This window comes from Phyllobates terribilis, unplaced genomic scaffold (genome assembly GCF_046119375.1).
Source record: "Phyllobates terribilis strain yellow unplaced genomic scaffold, ASM4611937v1 Scaffold_1__5_contigs__length_1240528914, whole genome shotgun sequence".
NCBI lineage: Eukaryota > Metazoa > Chordata > Amphibia > Anura > Dendrobatidae > Phyllobates > Phyllobates terribilis.
In genome coordinates, this window is record NW_027362761.1 from 1071672979 (window position 1) to 1071694549 (window position 21571).

Genomic DNA, 21571 nt, shown 5'->3' on the forward strand with positions numbered 1-21571 from the left:
TTGAAAGTACAATTAATTATTGTATAAAGACTTAACGTGACACATTCCCTTTAAACTACTGGAACAATGAAAGCCGCTCCGTGACTCGTTGCTGCAGGCGGTACGGCCAGTTGTCTTCTCCTGGATGGTTTTATTATCAGTTTTGCAATTGTTTTTGTCTATATAACTCCTCATTCAGGGGCTGTGCATGACATATCTGGGACCTTAGGAAAGTGTTGTCAAGGAGCAGAAGATTACCAGATTATTCTGGATGTCGGACTGTGGACACAAAACATGTCATTAATATAGATTATGATATTCGCATGACCTCATGTAACAGAACTTGCCTATAAGGCATTTGGTCCAATATGTGATATAGAATTTGTCAGCTGGAAGCTTGGTACAATTATGTCCAGCAGTCTTGATGCATGTCTTTGGTGCCATAAACCTGAAATCAGTGTTCCCCAACCTGAGCCACCAACAGGTCATGTTTTCAGGATTTCCTTAGTATTGGCCAGGTGACATTTCCTCACCTGCACAGGTAGTCAATCCATCTCCTGTGCAATACTAAGGAAATCCTGAAAATATTACCTGTTGGTGGCTCTTGAGTAGAGATGGGCCAACCGGTACAGAAATGTTCGGCGTTCGTACCAGACAGTCAGTGTTCGGGCCTTGCTGCTGAAGTCCGGTGCAATGTTCGGAGTAAGTCTGTGGTGGGAAATAGAGATGAGAGAGAATTGTTTTCTTTTTCTTGGCAGTTCAAATATCCATTATTTTCAATATAGTTGGGGTTCTGGTGGTAGTTCAGGTACTGTGACCTTTCTCAAAAGTACGGGTCAGGTACCAGAATCCAAACTTCCACCGGTCCACCCATCCCTACTCTTGAGGACTGGAGTTGGGGAACACTGCCTTAAAAGAAGCAACAGAGTAGAGCATAATGTCGCCCTATGCTCCATTCTACGTTCCTCCTAGTTGCAGTCTTGTAGGTGTGGAAAATAGGAGAACTGGGGTGCTGATTAGTGAGGGTCAATGAAGTCAGCCCTCACTGATCTGGCATTTATCACTTATCCAATGGATGATATTGTTTTCCCAGTGGATAAAATCAACACGTAGGTTCTCTGCTCACTCTCCTATACCTTCTGTTGGTTACACTGATCTGTGTCATGGCTGGACCTAGTGTTGGTCTTCTGAATTACAAAATCACTACTCTTACTATGAGAGCATAATCTGCTTCTGAGATACATGCATTAATGATTCGTTGTATTGCTATAAGGAGCGAGACATGCTCTGCCTCACTGTCAGCCATTCTTAGACAGCTAGCAGCTACTCTTCTTAAAAGGGTTGTCTCATCTCAACAACTGTACAGGTGTTATGGACTTGGTACCCAATCTGCAAACCAAAGTAGAGCACTGCTAAGAAGCAATGGTGCTTTTCACTTTGTTGCACCTGAAGCTTTTCACTTTGTTGCACCTGAAGCCTACGAATCTAAAAGGGAATCTGTCACCAGGTTTTTGCTACCCTGTCTGAGAGCAGCATGATGTAGGGGCACCCACCTTTATTCCAGTGATGTTTCAATTACTGGGCTGTTTACTGTAGTTTTGATTAAATCAGTGTTTTATCTGCAGCAGATTTAGCCGTGCAAAGAATGCTGAGCTCTGTATAACCCGCCCACTGCACTGATCGGCAGCTTTCTGTGTACACTATGCATAGGCAGAAAACTGCCAATCAGTGATGGTGGTGGGTTTATACCTAGCTAAAGAATGTGGAGGACAACATAGCAGCAAGTTTACTTATCCCCTGCTAATAGAACAGGGATTTTAGCAAAACTACAGCAAGCAGCCCAGTAAGTGACATATCACTGGAATCGGGGTCTCTGCCTCTGCCTCTACATGTTACTGCTCTCAAATTAGTTGCCATAAACTCAGCTACATAGTCCCTTTAAATGGACAGCTATTCATTTAAGTGGTCTAATTTGAAACAATATTTTGCCTAAAGGCACACAGCTGATCACCGCTACAATATATTATGGAGATGTCTATGATACATCAGCAATGTTAAATTACTTTTTTAGCCAGGTACTCCATGGTATTGGTTTGTGTGGTATTTATTTGTTGAGTTTTAATCTTGTGTCCATAGCCTAGTATCTTGAGCTGTTCTAATTTCATTTTTCAAAAAGTCAGGATAGGGGGATCCCACAATTTTTTTTGTCCAGAGGCGTCTACAGATGTTGGTCTAGTTTTCTTACCTGGATTTCTTCAAGGTTAATAGAAAGAATTGTCACATCAACGAAATGTGCATCAGACCAGGCAACATCAGTGGCACATGGTGGATAGTCTCTCTGATCAATGGAAAAAAGTTACTGTAAAAGAAGTTAAACTTTGTAATGTGCCACCACGAGAAGTATTAAAGGGGTTATCCAACACATTTTTATTAAAAAATAAATAAAAATCATCATTACTTACCTATATCTTACCCTGGCAATCAACTGCAGAGTGCTCTCAGTCTTAGTTTATATTCAGTCAACATGTGACCCCTGCAGCCAATCAGTGGTGATATGACATATTAGTGGTGATGCTAATATTAGTGCATGTGACTACTGTGGCCACTAATTGGAACAGTCTCAGGGTCAGAACTTTTTTTTTTTTTTTAAACTTTTAAAGTTGGATAACAACTTTCCTTGAGTCAGGAAGAAATGTTTTGCTCCTTTGATGTAGAGTACACATTGTGAAAACAGTATAAATTTCTGCATTTAATGTGTTTTCTTAAATCTTTGTCCATTCTTCTGGGCTCGGTGTGCTCTGTGAGGAGTCAGCAGATTGCGCAGGAAGTGGCAGAAACCTAAGAATCCTCTGGGCACAAGTGGCTCTGGGGAACACCTCGCTCTTTTTCCCTTTTCTTATGATCTTTCCTTGTCTCAGCAAGCAGCTTTCCCTATTCTCCGGACAGAAATATGCATTTTTTTATTGTGCCACCTGGATTAAAGTGCTTTCTACATTCCTTTGAAGAAAGTGAGGGATATGGAAAGCCGATTCTCAAAGATCAAAGGTTTATAGCACAAACATTACTCTGTTACATATGTAACATATGTGTTTTCCGTACTGTTGTATAATTCATAGTACTGTTCATTTTTGTCAACTTCCTTTGTGCATTTTGTGTTTTTATTGCTTCTCTTTGATAGATATATACAGCGCCTTGAAATATTATTCATACCCTGTAAATTTTCCACGTTTTTCACAGTACTACCACAAACTAATGTGTATTTTATTGGGATTTAATGCAATTTAATATGCGTGATATGCATACAAAGTGCCAAGTATTTGTGAAGTGTAAATGGTACATAGGTTTGTAATTATTTAAAACATATAAATCTGAAAATTAAGACGTGCATTCTTATTCAGCCCCCCCTTAGTCAATATTTTGTAGGACCACCTTTTGTTGCAATTACTGCTGCAAGTCTTTTGGGGTATGTCTCTACCAGCTTTGCACATCTAGAGGCTGGAATTTTTGCCCATACTAATTTGCAAACTATCTCTAGCTAAATGAGATTGGATGGAGGCGTCTGTGAACAGCATTTTTCAAGTTTTGCCTCCGATTCTCAATGGGATTTAGGCCTGGATTGTGACTGGGCTATTCACACACACAGATATGCTTTGATCTAAACCACATATGTCAAACTCTGGCCCACTGGCCTAAACTGCCCCCCATGGTGAGTACATTTTGCCCGCTACTTCGGGCGGGTCCCCCAAGTATATTTGTCTCGCAACTCTGGGCGGGTCCCCCGCCATCTGTCCATAAGTGGTGCCCATTATACTGTATGAAGGACTATGTGGGCCCATTATTCTGTATGGAGGACTATGTGGTGCCCCCATTATACTGTATGAAGGACTATGTGGGCCCTTTATTCTGTCTGAAGGACTATGTGAGGCCATTATTCTTTATGGAGGACTATGTGGGGCCATTATTCTGTATGGAGGACTATTTGGGCCCATTATACTGTATGGAGGACTATGTGGGGCCATTATACTGTATGGAGGACTATGTGGGGCCTTTATTCTGTATGGAGGACTATGTGGGGCCCATTATTCTGTATGGAGGACTATGTGGGGCCATTATTCTGTATGGAGGACTATGTGGGGCCCAGTATACTGTATGCTGCAATCTGTGGGGCCATTATCCTGTATGGAGGATTATGTGGGGCCATTATCCTGTATGGAGCACTATGTGGGGCCCATTATACTGTATGAAGGACTATGTGGGCCCTTTATTCTGTCTGAAGGACTATGTGAGGCCATTATTCTTTATGGAGGACTATGTGGGGCCATTATTCTGTATGGAGGACTATTTGGGCCCATTATACTGTATGGAGGACTATGTGGGGCCATTATACTGTATGGAGGACTATGTGGGGCCTTTATTCTGTATGGAGGACTATGTGGGGCCCATTATACTGTATGGAGGACTATGTGGTGCCATTATACTGTATGGAGGACGACGTGGGGCCCAATATTCTGTATGGAGCACTATGTGGGGCCATTATCCTGTATGGAGGATTATGTGGGGCCATTATCCTGTATGGAGCACTATGTGGGGCCCATTATACTGTATGGAGGACTATGTGGGGCCATTATCCTGTATGGAGGATTATGTGGGGCCATTATCCTGTATGGAGGATTATGTGGGGCCATTATCCTGTATGGAGGATTATGTGGGGCCATTATCCTGTATGGAGGATTATGTGGGGCCATTATCCTGTATGGAGCACTATGTGGGGCCCATTATACTGTATGGAGGACTATGTGGGGCCCATTATACTGTATGAAGGATTATGTGGGGCCATTATCCTGTATGGAGCACTATGTGGGGCCCATTATACTGTATGGAGCGCTATGTGGGGCCATTATACTGTATGGAGCGCTATGTGGGGCCATTATACTGTATGGAGCACTATGTGGGGCCCATTATACTGTATGGAGGACTATGTGGGGCCATTATCCTGTATGGAGGATTATGTGGGGCCATTATCCTGTATGGAGCACTATGTGGGGCCCATTATACTGTATGGAGGACTATGTGGGGCCCATTATACTGTATGAAGGATTATGTGGGGCCATTATCCTGTATGCAGCACTATGTGGGGCCCATTATACTGTATGGAGCACTATGTGGGGCCATTATACTGTGTGGAGCACTATGTGGGGCCTATTATACTGTATGGAGCACTATGTGGAGTCCATTATTCTGTATGGAGGACTATGTGGGGCCTATTATACTGTATGGAGCACTATGTGGTATGGTCCTCAGGGTGACTGTATTTGGCCCTTGATAGGAGAGGTATTTTTTTTTAAATGCAGGGCCCATTATAACTGTATGGAAAGCTATATAGGGCCCATTATAATGTATAAAAGGCAATGATGGGCCATTTATACTGTATAGAGGACTATGTGGGCCCATAATACTGTATGGAGGACTATGTGGGCCCATAATACTGTATGGAGGACTACGTGGGCCCCATTATACTGTATGGAGGACTATGTGGGGCCATTATACTGTATGGAGGACTATGTGGGCCCATTATACTGTATGGAGGACTATGTGGGGCCCATTATACTGTATGGAGGACTATGTGGGGCCATTATTCTGTATGGATGACTATGTGGGGCCATTATTCTGTATGGATGACTATGTGGGGCCATTATTCTGTATGGATGAATATGTGGGGCCATTATTCTGTATGGATGACTATGTGGGGCCATTACTCTGTATGGAGGACTATGTGGGGCCTATTATACTGTATGGAGGACTATGTGGGGCCTATTATACTGTATGGAGGACTATGTGGGGCCTATTATACTGTATGGAGGACTATGTGGGGCCATTATACTGTATGGAGGACTATGTGGGGCCATTATACTGTATGGAGGACTATGTGGTGCCCATTATACTGTATGGAGCACTATGTGGGGCCATTATACTGTATGGAGGACTATGTGGGACACGTTATCTTGTATGGAGCACGCTGTGAGGCCCATTATACTATGTGGAGGTTGTGTGGACATCAAAGTTGGGGAATCATACTGTGTTGGGGGTCACCATACTTTGCCGAGGGGGGTGCATTATTTGTGAGGTATTTACTTTATTCTAAGATCTATTAAATAAAATGTACTTTGTTCGTCGGACAACCCCTTTAAGTTTGTTTCCATATGAAAAGGTTCATCATTATATTTGATGATAAGGAAAGACTCAATTGTAGACTTTTTTTTTAATAAATGTCAAGGTTGGCCAGCGACTTTATCCAAGTTTTTAATTTTGGCCCTCTGTGTATTTGAGTTTGACCTCCCTGATTCTAGAGGAAAATACATGCTTTTAAGTCAATCTGTTTTTTTTATGTTATTGATGGGGCTATTTTACTTTCTACATGTGGGGGGAGGGCTGTGTTTTTTTTTTCTTATTGTACATTGATATTTCATGCTCGTTGTGATATTATATAATGTCAGCCCTCCAACAGGAAATGTTTCAGGACAGAGAATTTAACTTAAATGGCTAAGAAATGTTTTAGGATAGGTTGACCCACGACCATCAGTTTATAGTATGTGATGGATATAATCTACATAAATAGGAATTTTATTATTTTTAGAGCACCATTGATTCCATGGTGCTGTACATGAGAAGGGGTTACATACAAAATACAAATATAAAATATTGGGAACAAACTAACAAAGACTACTGGTACAGAGGGAAGAGGACCTTGCCCTGCGGGCTTATAGTCTACAGGATAATGGGGAAGGAGACAGTAGGGTAGAAGGTAGCGTCAGCCCTAGTGGTGTTGAGGTGGCAGTGGGATCAGTTTAATGGTTATTTCAATGCCATAAATAGCTAAAATGCAATGTTGCTCATGTACATTTTTCAGGATCCTGATGGGTTTTGGTCCAGTAGTTTTTTCCAGTCCCTGGTTGTATAGTGGATTTGGCAATCCCAGTTGATGCCATAACCTGGTTGTCAAGTGTCCTTTTTGGCCAATCACCTGTTCGCCATTGGTTATACAATGGACTGTGCCCACCACGCTAACCGCACAGTCTGCTGAGAATTGTTACTTTACAGTGTTGTAAACCTTTACTCCTGCATTTGTCTGGACGTTATAGGGATTTGATTAGAGATCATTTAGCATTTCCTACATTAATCAGAAGTATATATGAAGTCTTAGAATATTTGGAAGAATATTCCCTCGTCAAAGCCCAGGCGAAACGCGCATTGGGATCCGCAGTGTGGGGTTGTGGGCCAATATAGACAGGTCAGCATTCTTATTCAGCATTTGTACTTTATAATTTCTACTGCACTTGATCTCTATATTGTTGTTAAATTAATCTATGTATATGATATGCCTTTCTATATTTATATATGATAGTTTATGATGTGTAATATTTATTTAGCATTTGACACTTTATTTAGAAGGACAGATCAGATCTAATATATTATCTAAGAAGATTTCTAAATATTTAGCACTAGGCACTTGTTTTTTTTATTCCACCTGTGGGCATTTTCCCTTGTCCTGTTTTTAATATGATTTATTTGTTAAAATAAATATTTTTGAATTGAAAATTATTTGGAAGTGCTAACAAGACACCTACGTGTTTATGAAGATGGAATAATTGGTTAATCGCTCAACATAATTTTATAGTATACAAAAGATATAATCTACACATATGAAGGAAAAATATCAGGCTGTACAATGACATAAATGGCTACAATTCCAGGGTGCTCGGTGTCGTAGATCCTGATCCACATGGTACAGTGGCTCCATTATCCCTGGTTATCTGGCAATCCCTGTTAGTTTAGTGTCCTGATTGTTATATATTGCAATCACTGGCTATTATTTCCTACAGACTTTATGTCTAGTGTGACTCTTTTTTTCAGACATACAGTATGCGCCCCTGAAATACTCCGGATAGCCATTTTCCGTAGCTCCCTGCACCAGCATCTGATTGTCAGCAGCAGGCCACGTTCTCCTCAAGAAGGCCGATGCTTTCCGAGCCCAGCGTGGAAAACGTTTCATGTGGAAACCTCTTTCTTTTAATCTCCTTTCAAATATTTCCATACTTGTCTGCAGAAAACCAGTGTGCAACAAAGACTGCTTTGTTCACCGAACTTGTCTGGAAATTTTCAGCATTTGTGCATTAGCATTTTGGTGAAGGTTTGCTGTTTTAGGCACAGGCCGTGAGCAGTTTTGCTTGTTTGCTTTTCGACAGAACCAGCAGGTACATAATGGTGTGGATGAAAGATGTGCGGCCAAAGACACAACTTTTGAAATCGAATAATAAATAATAGCTATGATATATTACCAGGTTATGCATCCAATTATGATCAATGAAATCCATACAGAGACAAAACTGAATAAATGTGAGACTGCTGGGGGCATAAAGGACCAAATCGGGCAAAGACTTCCAAAGTACTGCAAGGAAATGAAATCGATACTTGAATGTGAATGGTGGTTAGCAAAACATTAAGGTGGGGTTCACTTTTGCAGTGTGTTTTCCATTTTTTTGTTCAGAGGAACGGAAAAATGATAGCTAACGCTTCCGTTACCCACTTTCAGACATGGTATTATATAGGACGTCCTATGTCAGGTCTCTGCAGTTGCTGGCTGTGTTACACAGAAGGCATTTTACTGTAACAGCAGAGACCAGAGTTAAACATCATTTAGGCATTTATATTCTGCTATCAATTACTGCCATTGACATTTAAATGACATTGATCCTGGGTGCTTATGTGGCTGGAAGTTTGCCCTAATGGCTACCACCTTTGTCCTCATGTGACGCCCAGCCAGTGTCTGTTCTTCATATGAAACCTGTATATACTTCAGTGAAGTGCATCAGATTCAAGCTCCCTAGGGGGGCTAAAAATAAAATAAGAAAAGTTTTTACAAATATTTAAAAACAAAACCTTCTAAATAGTTTGAATCACCCCCCGTTTCTACCATTATAATAAAGAAATTAAAAAAACTTATATTTGATTATTGGTGCTTCCATAAAAGTCCGATAGATGAAAATATCAGATGAATTAACCTGAACAGTAAAAACATCAAAACACTAGAATTGTGTTTTTGATCACAATACTCCTCCCACCACCCCCTCAAAATGTTATAAAAAGCATGTAGTTCTGAATAATAACAATAAAATCTTGCTCACCAATAAAAAAAAAAGTTTTAATTTTTTTTTCCCTCCATTTCTTTCCAGTTGGAACTTTTTACTGTTTTTCAGTACATTTTGAATGAATGAGTGAAGTATGTAATTCAACACTAGAACTCATCCTGCAAAAATAAAGCTATTATACACCTATGAAAAATAAAAAAGTTATGACTCTTGGAAGAAGTCGAGCAAAAAATAAAAGTGCGAAAACAAAAATTTGTCTTGGTGGGAAGAAGTTAAAGGATCCATTTATGTGAATGTGCATTTTTCAGTCTCCGTTGTTTTTTTGTTTGCCTTTGATCCATCAGGTTTTCATCTTTTTTTTTTGTTACAGAAAAAGATGTGATGTAGTTTTTATCCCTGACCCTCTCTTCTTGAGTGGCAGGTCTCTCCCTATGTGTGTGGATGGTTCGGCAGCATTTATCAGCTGTCAGGCTCCCTTTAAACAATTTGTAACAAAGCAGTAGACTTAACATTTCTGACTTTTTATACATCATTTATTGTCTTACCTATCTGTTCAACTCAACTGCACATGCTCAGAAACAAAATATAACTGTTAAGAAAAAACAAAAACAAACTGTAACATGTCAAAATGGAACAAATGGAAGCGTGTACTTTAATTTCCTTTGTTCTATAGGTACAGTCATATGAAAAAGTTTGGGCACCCCTATTAATCTTAAGCTTATTGTTTTATAAAAATTGGTGTTTTTGCAACAGCTATTTCAGTTTGATATATGTAATAACTGTTGGACACTGTAATGTTTCTGCCTTGAAATGAGGTTTATTGTACTAACAGAAAATGTGCAATCTGCATTCAAACAAAATTTGACAGGTGCATAAGTATGGGCACCCTTATCATTTTCTTGTTTTAAATACTCCTACCTACTTTTTACTGACTTACTAAAGCACTTTTGTTGGTTTTGTAACCTCATTGAGCTTTGAACTTCATAGCCAGGTGTATGCAATCATGAGAAAAGCTACTTAAAGTGGCTACTTGCAAGTTGTTCTCCTGTTTGAATCTCCTCTGAAGAGTGGCATCATGGGCTCCTCAAAACAACTGTCAAATGATCTGAAAACAAAGATTATTCAACATAGTTGTTCAGGGGAAGGATACAAAAAGCTGTCTCAGAGATTTAACCTGTCAGTTTCCACTGTGAGGAACATAGTAAGGAAATGGAAGAACACAGGGACAGTTCTTGTTAAGGCCAGAAGTGGCAGGCCAAGAAAAACATCAGAAAGGCAGAGAAGAAGAATGGTGAGATCAGTCAAGGACAATCCTCAGACCCCCTCCAGAGAGCTGCAGCATCAACTTGCTGCAGATGATGTCACTGTGCATCGGTCAACTATACAACGCACTTTGCACAAGGGGAAGCTGTATGGGAGAGTGATGCGAAAGAAGCCGTTTCTGCAAGCACGCCACAAACAGAGTCGGCTGAGGTATGCAAAAGCACATTTGGAGAAGCCAATTTCTTTTTGGAAGAAGGTCCTGTGGACTGATGAAACCAAGATTGAGTTGTTTGGTCATGCAAAAAGGCGTTATGCATGGCGGCAAAAAAACACAGCATTCCAAGAAAAACACTTGCTACCCACAGTAAAATTTGGTGGAGGTTCCATCATGCTTTGGGGCTGTGTGGCTAATGCCGGCACTGGGAATCTTGTTAAAGTTGAGGGACGCATGGATTCCACTCAGTATCAGCAGATTCTTGACAATAATGTTCAGCCTCAACAATCTATTTAATGCTGAAGGGAGAGACTCCCCCTGTGATGACATCACAGGGGCTGGGCTCCATCTTTCAGATTTGTATTAAAAACCTGTTTTTTGGGATAACTAATTGCGCGTTGATCCCAGAAGCCCAAAAGTGACATCATATTTTCTATTATGATTTTACCTTCATGTAGAGACCACACATCACATAGTTGCAGTCTGCTATTCTGGGGTTTTTGCGCTATAGCTCCTCAGAGGGGCCTACAACTATGAAAAACTGAGCATCTTGTTTCTTAGCTGTCCCTGCCACCAAAAATATGGGTCCTGTTATTGTCAGAATTACGGAACATCAGTTATTCCTTATTTCATATTGGAGTTGACGTGGCTCGAGATCTTTTTTAAGCTCAGGAAAGCAAACCTTCTCCGTTACAGACAAATTATTGCAATCCTGCCACTAATTACCCCCTGAGTCTTTCAGGGACAAGATGCTCACATTCTAAGTAGCTTGGTGGCACCTCTTGGCTGCCATTTGTTTGTGTAAGCTCTTACTCATGGCTGTGTTAATTGGGGCTTTGTGCTGAGATTTTTATGGAGACAGCTTGGTACTGACAAAAGGGAGAAATGGTCAATATCCATGTCAGGGAAATATGGAAGAACATTTTCTTGACATCAATCTCCCTGGCAGTCCCCTTTTGTGTCTGTTTAAAGAAGTCTTGCCTAATCAGTTATGCGTAAAACTTTTGTACCTTTCATAAAGCCAGTTGGTATATATTTTTATTTTAAAGGTATTTATTCTTCTTTTATTTTATTGGCCTTATTTTATTCTGAGCAGTCTATAATCTGTATATAAAACATTTTTGTTAAAGGTGTATTACTGGAAATGTCAAGTTAAACACCTCAGTTGGAAATATCCCCAACCCATGTGAGATTAAAGGGGTTGGCCATTTTTGAGGATATTTTTTTTTTTACTTAAAGGAAACCGGTCTCATGAAAAAAACGCTATTAACCTGCAGATATGGGGTTAAGCTGCAGGTTAATAACGTTCTGAACCTGACCAGCGTGGGTTCAGTCATAGCTCTGTAGATAGAGAGAGGCAGCTGTAACCGCACCCTCGGCACTGACTGACAGCAGCTCAGCATTAGGGCCGGCTGTCAGTCAGTACTGAGGATGCGATTACAGCTGCCTCTCTCTATATACAAAGCAAGGGCTGAGACTACACCAGCGCCACCCCCCGTGACTGAAACCCGAACATTACCAGGAGAAATTAAGTTTATTTCCTCCTGGCAGTGTGGCTCTAAGTTTGGGCACCAGGCAGGTTCGGAACACTATTAACCTGCAGATTAACCCCATATCTGCAGGTTAATAACATTATTATATGTGACAGGTTCCCTTTAAATGCATGTATTTTTGGCTTAAAAAAGCAAATTTTTGCAGTTGGGTTTCATTACTAATTTTGTACCTTTTGGGTATTACAGGCACATTCTGTTTTAATGAGGACTGTGGTCATAAATAAATTGAGAGAAGTTCAGAAAAAGACAGATAAGAGATATAAACTTTCCTATTAGACTGTCAGTGTGCTCACTGATGGATCTCCATTTTTTTGGCCACTTTCTCGTGTAAATGCAGCTTTCCTCATACACTGAGCAGCACTACTGTCCTACAATGGCCGCTGGTGAAGGAGCAGTGACCAGACCTGTCCGTCAGTCTACTCCAATTGGAAAGCAGCTTTACCACGTGAGGTGTTTTACAATTGGAGGAGACTGATGGACAGGTCTGGTCTCTGCTCCTTCACCAGCGGCCATTGTATGGACAGAAGCTGCACTAACAAGAGAAAGAGGCTGAGCTCTAAGGCTGCTTGCTCACTATGCGTTTTTCAATCGTTTTAGCCGTGGAATTTCCGCAGCGAAAACGCTTAAAAAACGCTTGGTAATACGTCCCCCATGGTCCCCAATGATAATCCGCATGTGCTGTGCACATGCTGCCAAAATTTCCGCTGCGGATTATCATTGCGGAAAAATACGCAGCATGTCCATTAATTTTGCGGACACGCAGCGTAATCGCCGCCATTGACTTGCATTGAACCGCGTGACATCCGCATCACTGCATCTGCACAAGCGGATATCACACGGTTCAATGTGTGGATGGTACCCAGGTCTGGAGGAGAGGAGACTCTCATCCAGACCTGGGTACCATAGAAACTGCAAAAAAAAGAATTTAAAATAAAAAATAAAGATTATACTTACCTTCCGATGTCCTCCCGGTGTTTTCTGTGCTCCGCCTGGTCTGCTGTATGGGTCGTAGTGTTGTGAAGGACCTGCCATGATATCATTGAGTCTTGTGACCTGTCACATGACTCAGTGACGTCACCACAGGTTCTTCATACCACCGCGAGCCGCCCAAGACACCGGACCCAGCAGAGAAAACATCGGGAGGACATCGGAAGGTAAGTATAATCTTTATTTTATTTTATTTTTTTTAACTAACTTGGTCACACTATGTAAATCCATGCCGGTTGCATGGATTTACAGTATATAGTGTGAACAAGTTGTCAAGCACTTTCCAAGTGCTAAAATTGCTTGATAACCCGCATGCAGAAATGCATGCAAAAACGCTTGACAAAAGCTTCTACCTGACGGGAAAAACACATGTAAAAACCGCATGCGTTTTTCCTGCCAGGGAGAAGTGGAAAAAATATTCAGCATTTCTGCATCGTGGGCACATAGCCTTACTGAGAATCCGTCAGTGAGCTCGTTCCGACAGGGGAGTTTGTTACTCTTCTTAATCTGTCTTTTGCTCAGCTCCTCTCAGTTTATATATGGTCACAGACTACATTAAAGTTGAATGTGCTGTAAAATAAAGAACGTGTAAAAGACAAATGGTGCAAAATTTGTAATGAAACTCAATTGCAAAAATGGAATTTAGCCAAAAATACATTTACGTAAAAAAAGATATGATGTCCCCAAAGGGGGCCAACCCCTTTAAGCATTGCATTTGTGATCTCTTCTCTATCCTTATATTGTCATCATAATGACTTAGTGTATAAACATGTGCTAGGATTTTGTAATCTGCATTTTGAGGCCCTTAACCTTACCTGTATTGTGTATACTTGTGATATCTGATTTTGTTTGGGCATTTACCCTCTCAAGTATATGCTGTTTCACTGCAGAACTTATTTCTGTTATATACATAAAAGATTAGAGGTAAAGTATCAGACAATGCAAAAAGATTACTAGTGCAACACAGGTATATATTTTTTCTCCCAGCATTCTGGCAGTCTTGAAGGAGTTGTCTGGGACAATTAGTTTGTTTTTAGGCCCATAGTAAAAACAAACAAACAGGCAGGTAGATGCTAACAGAGGCAACTACCAGCCTGTTGTACCCGACGCCATCACCAACCGCTCCTACTGGCCATTCAGCTGCTCTAAATCAACAGAGCTGCTCTACTTCTTCCTGGCTGCTCTGTCGATGGGGCGTGACTACCGACGTCATGTCCATTGACAGCCAGCTCCCCGCAGTTAGGCAATGGGGAGCTGACTGTGAATCAGCAATATATCGGCAATCACTCCCATCAACGGTGCAGAAAAGAAGCCCTGTCAATGTGATGTCAGCGGAAGCTGCTGAATCACCGGCAGTAGCAGGATGTGATCGCTCTGCCGGAACAGATCAGCGGCGGCACAGCAGGCAAGTAGTTAGCAACTACCTGCCTGTTAGTTCTTAGGCACGCGTAAAAAAAAAAAAAAGTAGTCCTGGATAACCCTTTTAATTTTCCTGCTTTTACTAGCTGTCTATAAATAAAGATTACTGCCTGTAAGGTAGTAAATGGTGGAGATGAACGATTTCTTCGTGTATGACCATTATTCTAAAAGCTCCAGAATTGCTTATTGACTTGCGCCTCATACATAGTGTAACCAAAAAAAATGAACTGGAGTATAAGTTGGTATGTATGCAAAATAGGAGCTTGTTCACACTAGCCATTAAACAGACAACACAAAAGACAGAAACAAAATAAACATACAAACATACACCCTGCTGTAAGCAAATAAGTACAAGCCATCCCACCAGCCTGTTTACTGTTAGCCTATTTACGAAGTACCCTACATTACATATAGGCATTATTGCTTTTACTTATTTTCTTACAGCAGGGTGTATGTTCATTTTGTTTCTGTCTTATGTTTTGTCTCATATATAGTTTGTCAGTCTGTCCTAAGTTTTTGAATATACAAACCTTTAGCGCTGGCATTAATTATAGCTTTACATTACTCCAGTGTTGTAGTATTTTTTTCTGCTATTTTTCATTGTGCTGACCCTTGGCCTTAGCTTGCTAGATTGCATGGTCGCTAGTGAACTTTGACCCTTGCTACCCCCTGACCCTGCCTTTGCCTGCTGATGGTGTACTCTATTCTTCTTTTCTGTTGTTTACTTGACCTCTTAAATGTTAGATGCGAGTTATAATAAATGATCAGTCACTTAAGCAAAATAATCAACAATCAATTGAAATTTGAGAACAGAACAGTTGAATAGACTTGGACTACAATATACAGATCGATCTGATCCCATCAATGGTTTGATGAAGTATTTGCTTGTTGAAGAAAATTCTAGTCTTTGGTGTTAGGAAACTCATGCTCAAGGCCACTTTAAAAGGTTTTCCTGAGCCTAAAAAAAATAATAATAATATTTTAGGACATGGTAAAAAAAAGAAAAATTGTAATTTACTTGTATTAAAAATCTCAATGGAATTAATATTTTTTGGGCCAATTTAAGGAGAGGACCAAAAGTTCAACAGTTCTCTCTCCTATATTTGTTGAGAGGTTAGTGGAGTATATGACCAAAGTATTGGAAGCCTATGGAAATGTCAGGGGGAAGAATGTGCTGTGTTGTGGGTCGGCAGAAGAGCTCCTGAGAGGTCCACTGCAGGAGATGAGATGATCGGGTAGAGAACCAGGCTCCATAGAGGAGCCAGCAGAGTGAGACTTCTGAGTACAGAGTAAGACACCAAGTACCCTGCCAAAAATACCAGGTACCTGACAGGGCATACCGTCCATAACTATGGGACTCGCCAACTCACCGCAGATATATCTCAGCTGAACTGGTTGCAGAGTACACTGGTGGCTCACAGCCCCATGGACTGAGCTGTGACCCAAGCACCACTACATCCTATACCTAAATGTAGTACCCCCAAGTGCAGAAGATCTGTTCAAAGAAAAGGGTATCTGTACTCCTTGAGCCTCTTTCCAGACCAACAAGTCCCCCATTGTGCCTTTTGAGACAAGTTTATCTTCTGTAGATTTAACTACATGGCATCCCATATTATGTTTTGTGGGACAGAATTGTTGTTTTCATTGAAATAGTGTTGAAGAGCAGATGTAACCAGTGTAACATACATCATTTGGAGCCAGAAGGGATTCATTGACTATAGGGTTAGTGACGATTTTGTTCTACGGAGGATACATAGGGTCATCAACAAAGGTGAAAGATCTCCTAAGGCTCTAGGTAGATATTTCACCCATTATACACAAGATATGTTGTGCACCTATCACTAAATCTATATGCGATAGTGTTTCATGAGATTTGGAATAGCAAGAAAATTGACTAACCGTTTTGAGGTTTAATTCGCCAGAGGTCTGATAGTGACTGTTCCGACAGTGCCTCACCAACTTTAGAGATACAAGATTTCTTAGCAAAATCTGTCTGAAACCTGCCCCAGTACGGATTAATAATGTTGTTGAAATTCCCCACAATCGGCACAGGAACACCAGGAGTTTTGTCAATAAGTGTCCCTTTTGCCCCATTCAAAATAAAACAATAAAAAAAAAAATAAAAAAATACACGTTTGGTATCGCCACTTTCAGAAGTTCCTGATCTATCAAAATATAAAAAGAATTAATACGATCGGTAAACGGCGTAACGAGAAAATAAATCAAAACACCAGAATTATGTTTTTTTGGTCTCCATAAGATTGGATTAAAATGTAATAACGGGTGATCAAAACATCGTATCTACCCTAAAATGGTATCAATAAAACCCTGAGCCCGGTGCGCAAAAATTAAGCCCTCACCCGGCCCCAGATCCCGAAAAATAGAGACACTACAGGTCTCGAAAAATAGCGGCATTTTTTTTTTTTGCAAACTTTGGCATTTTTTTTTAACACTTAAATAAAAAGAACCTATACATGTTTGGTATCTGCAAACTCGTAATGACTTGGAGAATAATAATGGCAGGTCAGTTTTAGCATATAGTGAACATGGTAAATAAAAAACCCAAAAAACAATTGTGGAATTGCACTTTTTTTGCAATTTCACCGCACTTGGAATTTTTTCCCGTTTTCCAGTACATCATATGGTTAAAATCAATTGTGTCCTTCAAAAATGCAACTCATCCCGCATAAAACAAGCCCTCACACGGCCATATTGATGGAAAAATAAAAAGTTATGGCTCTGAGAAGAAGGGGCGCAAAAATGGATAATGGCCCGGGGATGAAGGGGTTAAATTATGAGCAATCAATGTTGTGGACTTGGACGAATCCTTTGCTCAGTTAGATCCATCTAGTATAGAGCCTCTTTAGGATGTTCAAAAAAGAAAGTCTCCCCCAGAGCTTCATCTCTGAGATTAGTTGGATTAGGCGTAGAGTAGGGGATTTGTAGGTTGTGCAGACACATCCAGGAATTGTGCTCTCCTTATTTAGACTTTAATGGAATAATCGGGGAAGAAAGATTTCGTGTCCATTTAGAGAGATCTCCCATTCGTTACGGGCGGCCTGAAGGTTGGCATCTCTGTCCCTATAGCGGAGTAACCTGATTAGGACTGGGCGTGGAGGAGCACCTGGTGGTAGCTGTCTAGTAAGGACTCTGTGTGCTCTCTCCACAGTATAGAGAGATGACAGGGCGTCAGCGAATAACGTGCAGGGTTGTTGCCCTCTGTTCTTTCCGTAATACCGACCACCCGCACATTGTTCCTCCTCAGCCTGTTTTCCAGGTCGTCTGTTTTGGACTATAGGGCTAGGATTTGTTGGTCTTGTCTGCTGGAGTCGCGGTTCAGTTGTAATTATCCTCAAGGTCGCTAATTCTGCCCTCTGTTCCTCAGTGCGATCAGTAACTTTTTGCAATCCTTGCTGCATGAAAGAAATATCATCTTTTAGTAGACCCATGTGTACAGTGAGCGACGACATGGCTGAGCTGCAGTGTGTCACAGCCATGGATACATCTCAGGGAGATCATCTAATTCAGGAGACAAAATGATATCTTCTCCTTGAGGCTCCTGTGCCCATCAGGAGGCGGTGGCCTGTTTAATGGGGGTTCTGGCAAAGCCAGCAAGTCTCACCACTGTGTTAGCCGTCTCCGCTCTTCCTGCCCTAGTATCTTGGTTTTCTCTGTTCGTGCTCACTGCCGCCTCCCTATGTTTTTAAGCCGCCATGGTCCTATTACTGGAGAGGGTACAGGAGAGCGTTATTTGCGCTCCCGTGCGGGCCCAGTGCAAGCGCAGTGAGGCAGATGTTCTCAAATCTCAGGCAGTGTTACCATAGTACACCGATCAGTAGTTACAGAACTTGGGTGCGAAAATGACTTGTGCCAGGCAGTGATATTCTTTATATACCGTGGCGACAAAAAGTTTTTTGCATTTTTTTTCTAAAAGTGTGGTTACTTCTGTCTGGTTGTTGTGATGTCATTTTCCTAGTGAAGACTTGAAAGTGAATGAAGTTGTTATCATGCAAGACCTTAATTTTAACCAAAATGCTTTTGAATATTCAGTAGGTATGGTCCTTTAATTAAAGAGAACTGACTGCCAAAAGTTTTGCATATACTATTTCTTGATCACAACATAGAGAGTAATTCATTGTTTACAATGCCATAGCTTAGTATTTTGTAGCATAACCTCTTGCTTTAATTACTGCACCTCACCAACAGGGCATTGAAGCCACTAGTGTATTAAAGACAACTAGAGGGATCTTACTCCATTCCATTTGCAAATCTGCAATTTATCTTTATTGCTATGGGTACGGGCCCCAAGTCGTCGCCCTAACTCGTCGCCCTAACTCATCCCAAAGGTGCTCTCTAGAGAGTAAATCAGGTGATTGGCTTGGCCATTGCAACAGAACATTTTTCTTTGCTAACCAATTTTTTACTATATTGGATGTGTGTTTAGGATCATTGTCGTGCTGGAATTTCCATTCCCTGCCTACTCTAGTTTTACCATGTGGCAGCATTTCATTCTCCAGTACATCCTTGTACATGGTAGCGTTCATATTTCCATCAATTCTATGCAGAGGGACAATGGCAGATGCAGAAAAGCAGCTCCAAACCACAACTTTGCCACCACCATGTTTCACTGTAGGTGTTTAGTACCTTTCATAATTATGTTTTCCAATTGGGCGGTATATAGTGTTTGCCATCACTACCAAACAGATTGAACTTGGATTCATCCGAGACCAACACCTGCCTGTTTCCATTGGCTGTGTTCTTTGGCAAACTCCAGTCGGACCTTCCGGTTCTTTGCAGAGATGAAAGGCTTCTTGACTGGAACCCGTGCATTCAACCCTACTGCTCTTAGTCATCACACGACAGTTTGGCAACTCACTTTGACCCCATATTCTAAGATCATTTCGTGCGGAATCTGTACAGAGCTTTTATGGACATCAGATACTGACTTTTTCTTAATAATGCGATCAACTCTGGAGGAAGTTTTCCGTGGTAATCCACTTGTAGGTTTGTCAGCTATTCCATAACCTTCTTTTTATTTCTTTAACCACTTTCCGGCCCAAGGCGTACTAATATGTATCTGTGCCCTGGGACTTATGGGCCACATACGTATTAGTACGCCTTGGCGATTTCGCCCGCACACAAGCAGTGCGGGCGAGATCGCCCCCGGGTGTCAGCTGATTGTCACAGCTGACACCCGGTGCTATGTGCAGGGAGCGGTCCCGCACCTCTCCCTGCTCATTAACCCCCGAAATGCTGCGATCGAAATCGATCGCAGCCTTCCGGTGGCAAGAGGAGGTAAGCACGATACTTAGCTTCTTTGCCGGCGTCCCGCGACGTCTGAGTCTGGTCCCAGATGTTGTCATGATAACCCTATGTCATCATGGCAACATCCGGGTCACCAGGAGGCAGGAAGTTACTTTGGTCATGCGCAGTGCGCGACCAAAGTAACTTCTCCCTGTGCAGCGCTGACAGGCTGCATAGCATAGGGAGCTGCTGCTCTCTATGCTATACAGCCGATCAAGCGGCAAAAAGTGAAAGTCCCATAGTGGGACAATGTGCAAAAGTAATAAAAATGTCAGAAAGGGAAAAAAAATTAATATTTAAAAAAAAAAATATATATATATATATATATATATATATATATATATATATATATATATGAAAATAATAATAAAAAAAATATATATATATTGTACCCATAAATAAATAATCTTATGGAAAAAAAAATAAACCAATTGAAGTACACATATTTGGTATTGCCGTGTCCGGAACGACCTGATCTATAAAACTGTCCCACTAGTTAACCCCTTTAGTGAACACGGTAAAAAAAAAACGAAAGTTAAAACGATTCTTTATCATCATACCGCCAAACAAAAAATGGAATAACACGCGATCAAAAAGATGAATGTAAATAAAAATGGTACCGCTGAAAACGTCATCTTGTCCCGCAAAAAACAAGCCGCCATACAGCTCCAACGGCCGAAAAATAAAAAAGTCATAGCTCTCAGAATAAAGCGATGCAAAAACAATTTTTTTCTATAAAATAGTTTTTATTGTGTAAAAGTGCCAAAACATAAAAATATCAATATAAATGTGGTACCGCTGTAAACGTACTGACCCGAAGAATAAAGCTGCCTTATCAATTTTACCACATGCAGAACGGTATAAAAAAAAAAAAAAAAAAAAACAATTTCTGAATTGTTTGTGTTTATTCCCCTCCCAAAAATCGGAATACGAAGTGATCAAAAAATGTCACGTGCCCGAAAATGGTACCAATAAAAACGTCAACTTGTCCCGCAAAAAACAAGCTGTCACATGACTCTGTCGGCCGAAATATGGAAAAATGATAGCTCTCAAAATATGACTATGCAAAAGCTAGTCTTGGCAAAAAAAAGTGGTATTTTGTGTGTGAATGCTGTCAATCATAAAAACCCGATATGAATCGCTGTAATTGCACCGACCCGAAGAATAAAGTCGTCTAATCACTTATACCGCACAAGGAACGTTGTAAAAAATAATCTCTAGGGTTAGGGTTGGGTTAGGGTTAGGGTTAGGGTTGGCTAGTGTTACACATGTGGTCAAAATTGTTGGTACCCCTCGTTTAATGAAAGAAAAACCCACAATGGTCACAGAAATAACTTGAATCTGACAAAAGTAATAATAAATTAAAAATCTATGAAAATGAACAAATTAAAGTCAGACATTACTTTTCAACCCTGCTTCCACAGAATTTAAAAAAAACATTAAACTCATGAAATAGGCCTGGACAGAAATGATGGTACCCTTGAAAATAATGTGACAAAAGGGACATGTTAAATCAAGTTGTGTCTGCTAATTAGCATCACAGCTTTCTACAATCGTGTAATCAGTCAGTGGGCCTGTATATAGGGCTACAGATACTCACTGTGTTGTTTGGTGACATGTTGTGTCCCACACTCAACATGGACCAGAGGAAGCAAAGGAAAGAGTTGTCTCAGGAGATTAGAAAGAAAATTATAGACAAGCATGTT

At 40.8% G+C, this 21571-nt stretch overlaps 1 protein-coding gene across 1 annotated transcript in view; it reads left to right on the forward strand.

Moving 5' to 3' along the window:
• Positions 1–21571, forward strand: part of SCFD2 (sec1 family domain containing 2) — an 824480-nt gene that overhangs the window by 19919 nt on the left and 782990 nt on the right. The gene's annotated exons all lie outside the window — the stretch shown is intronic.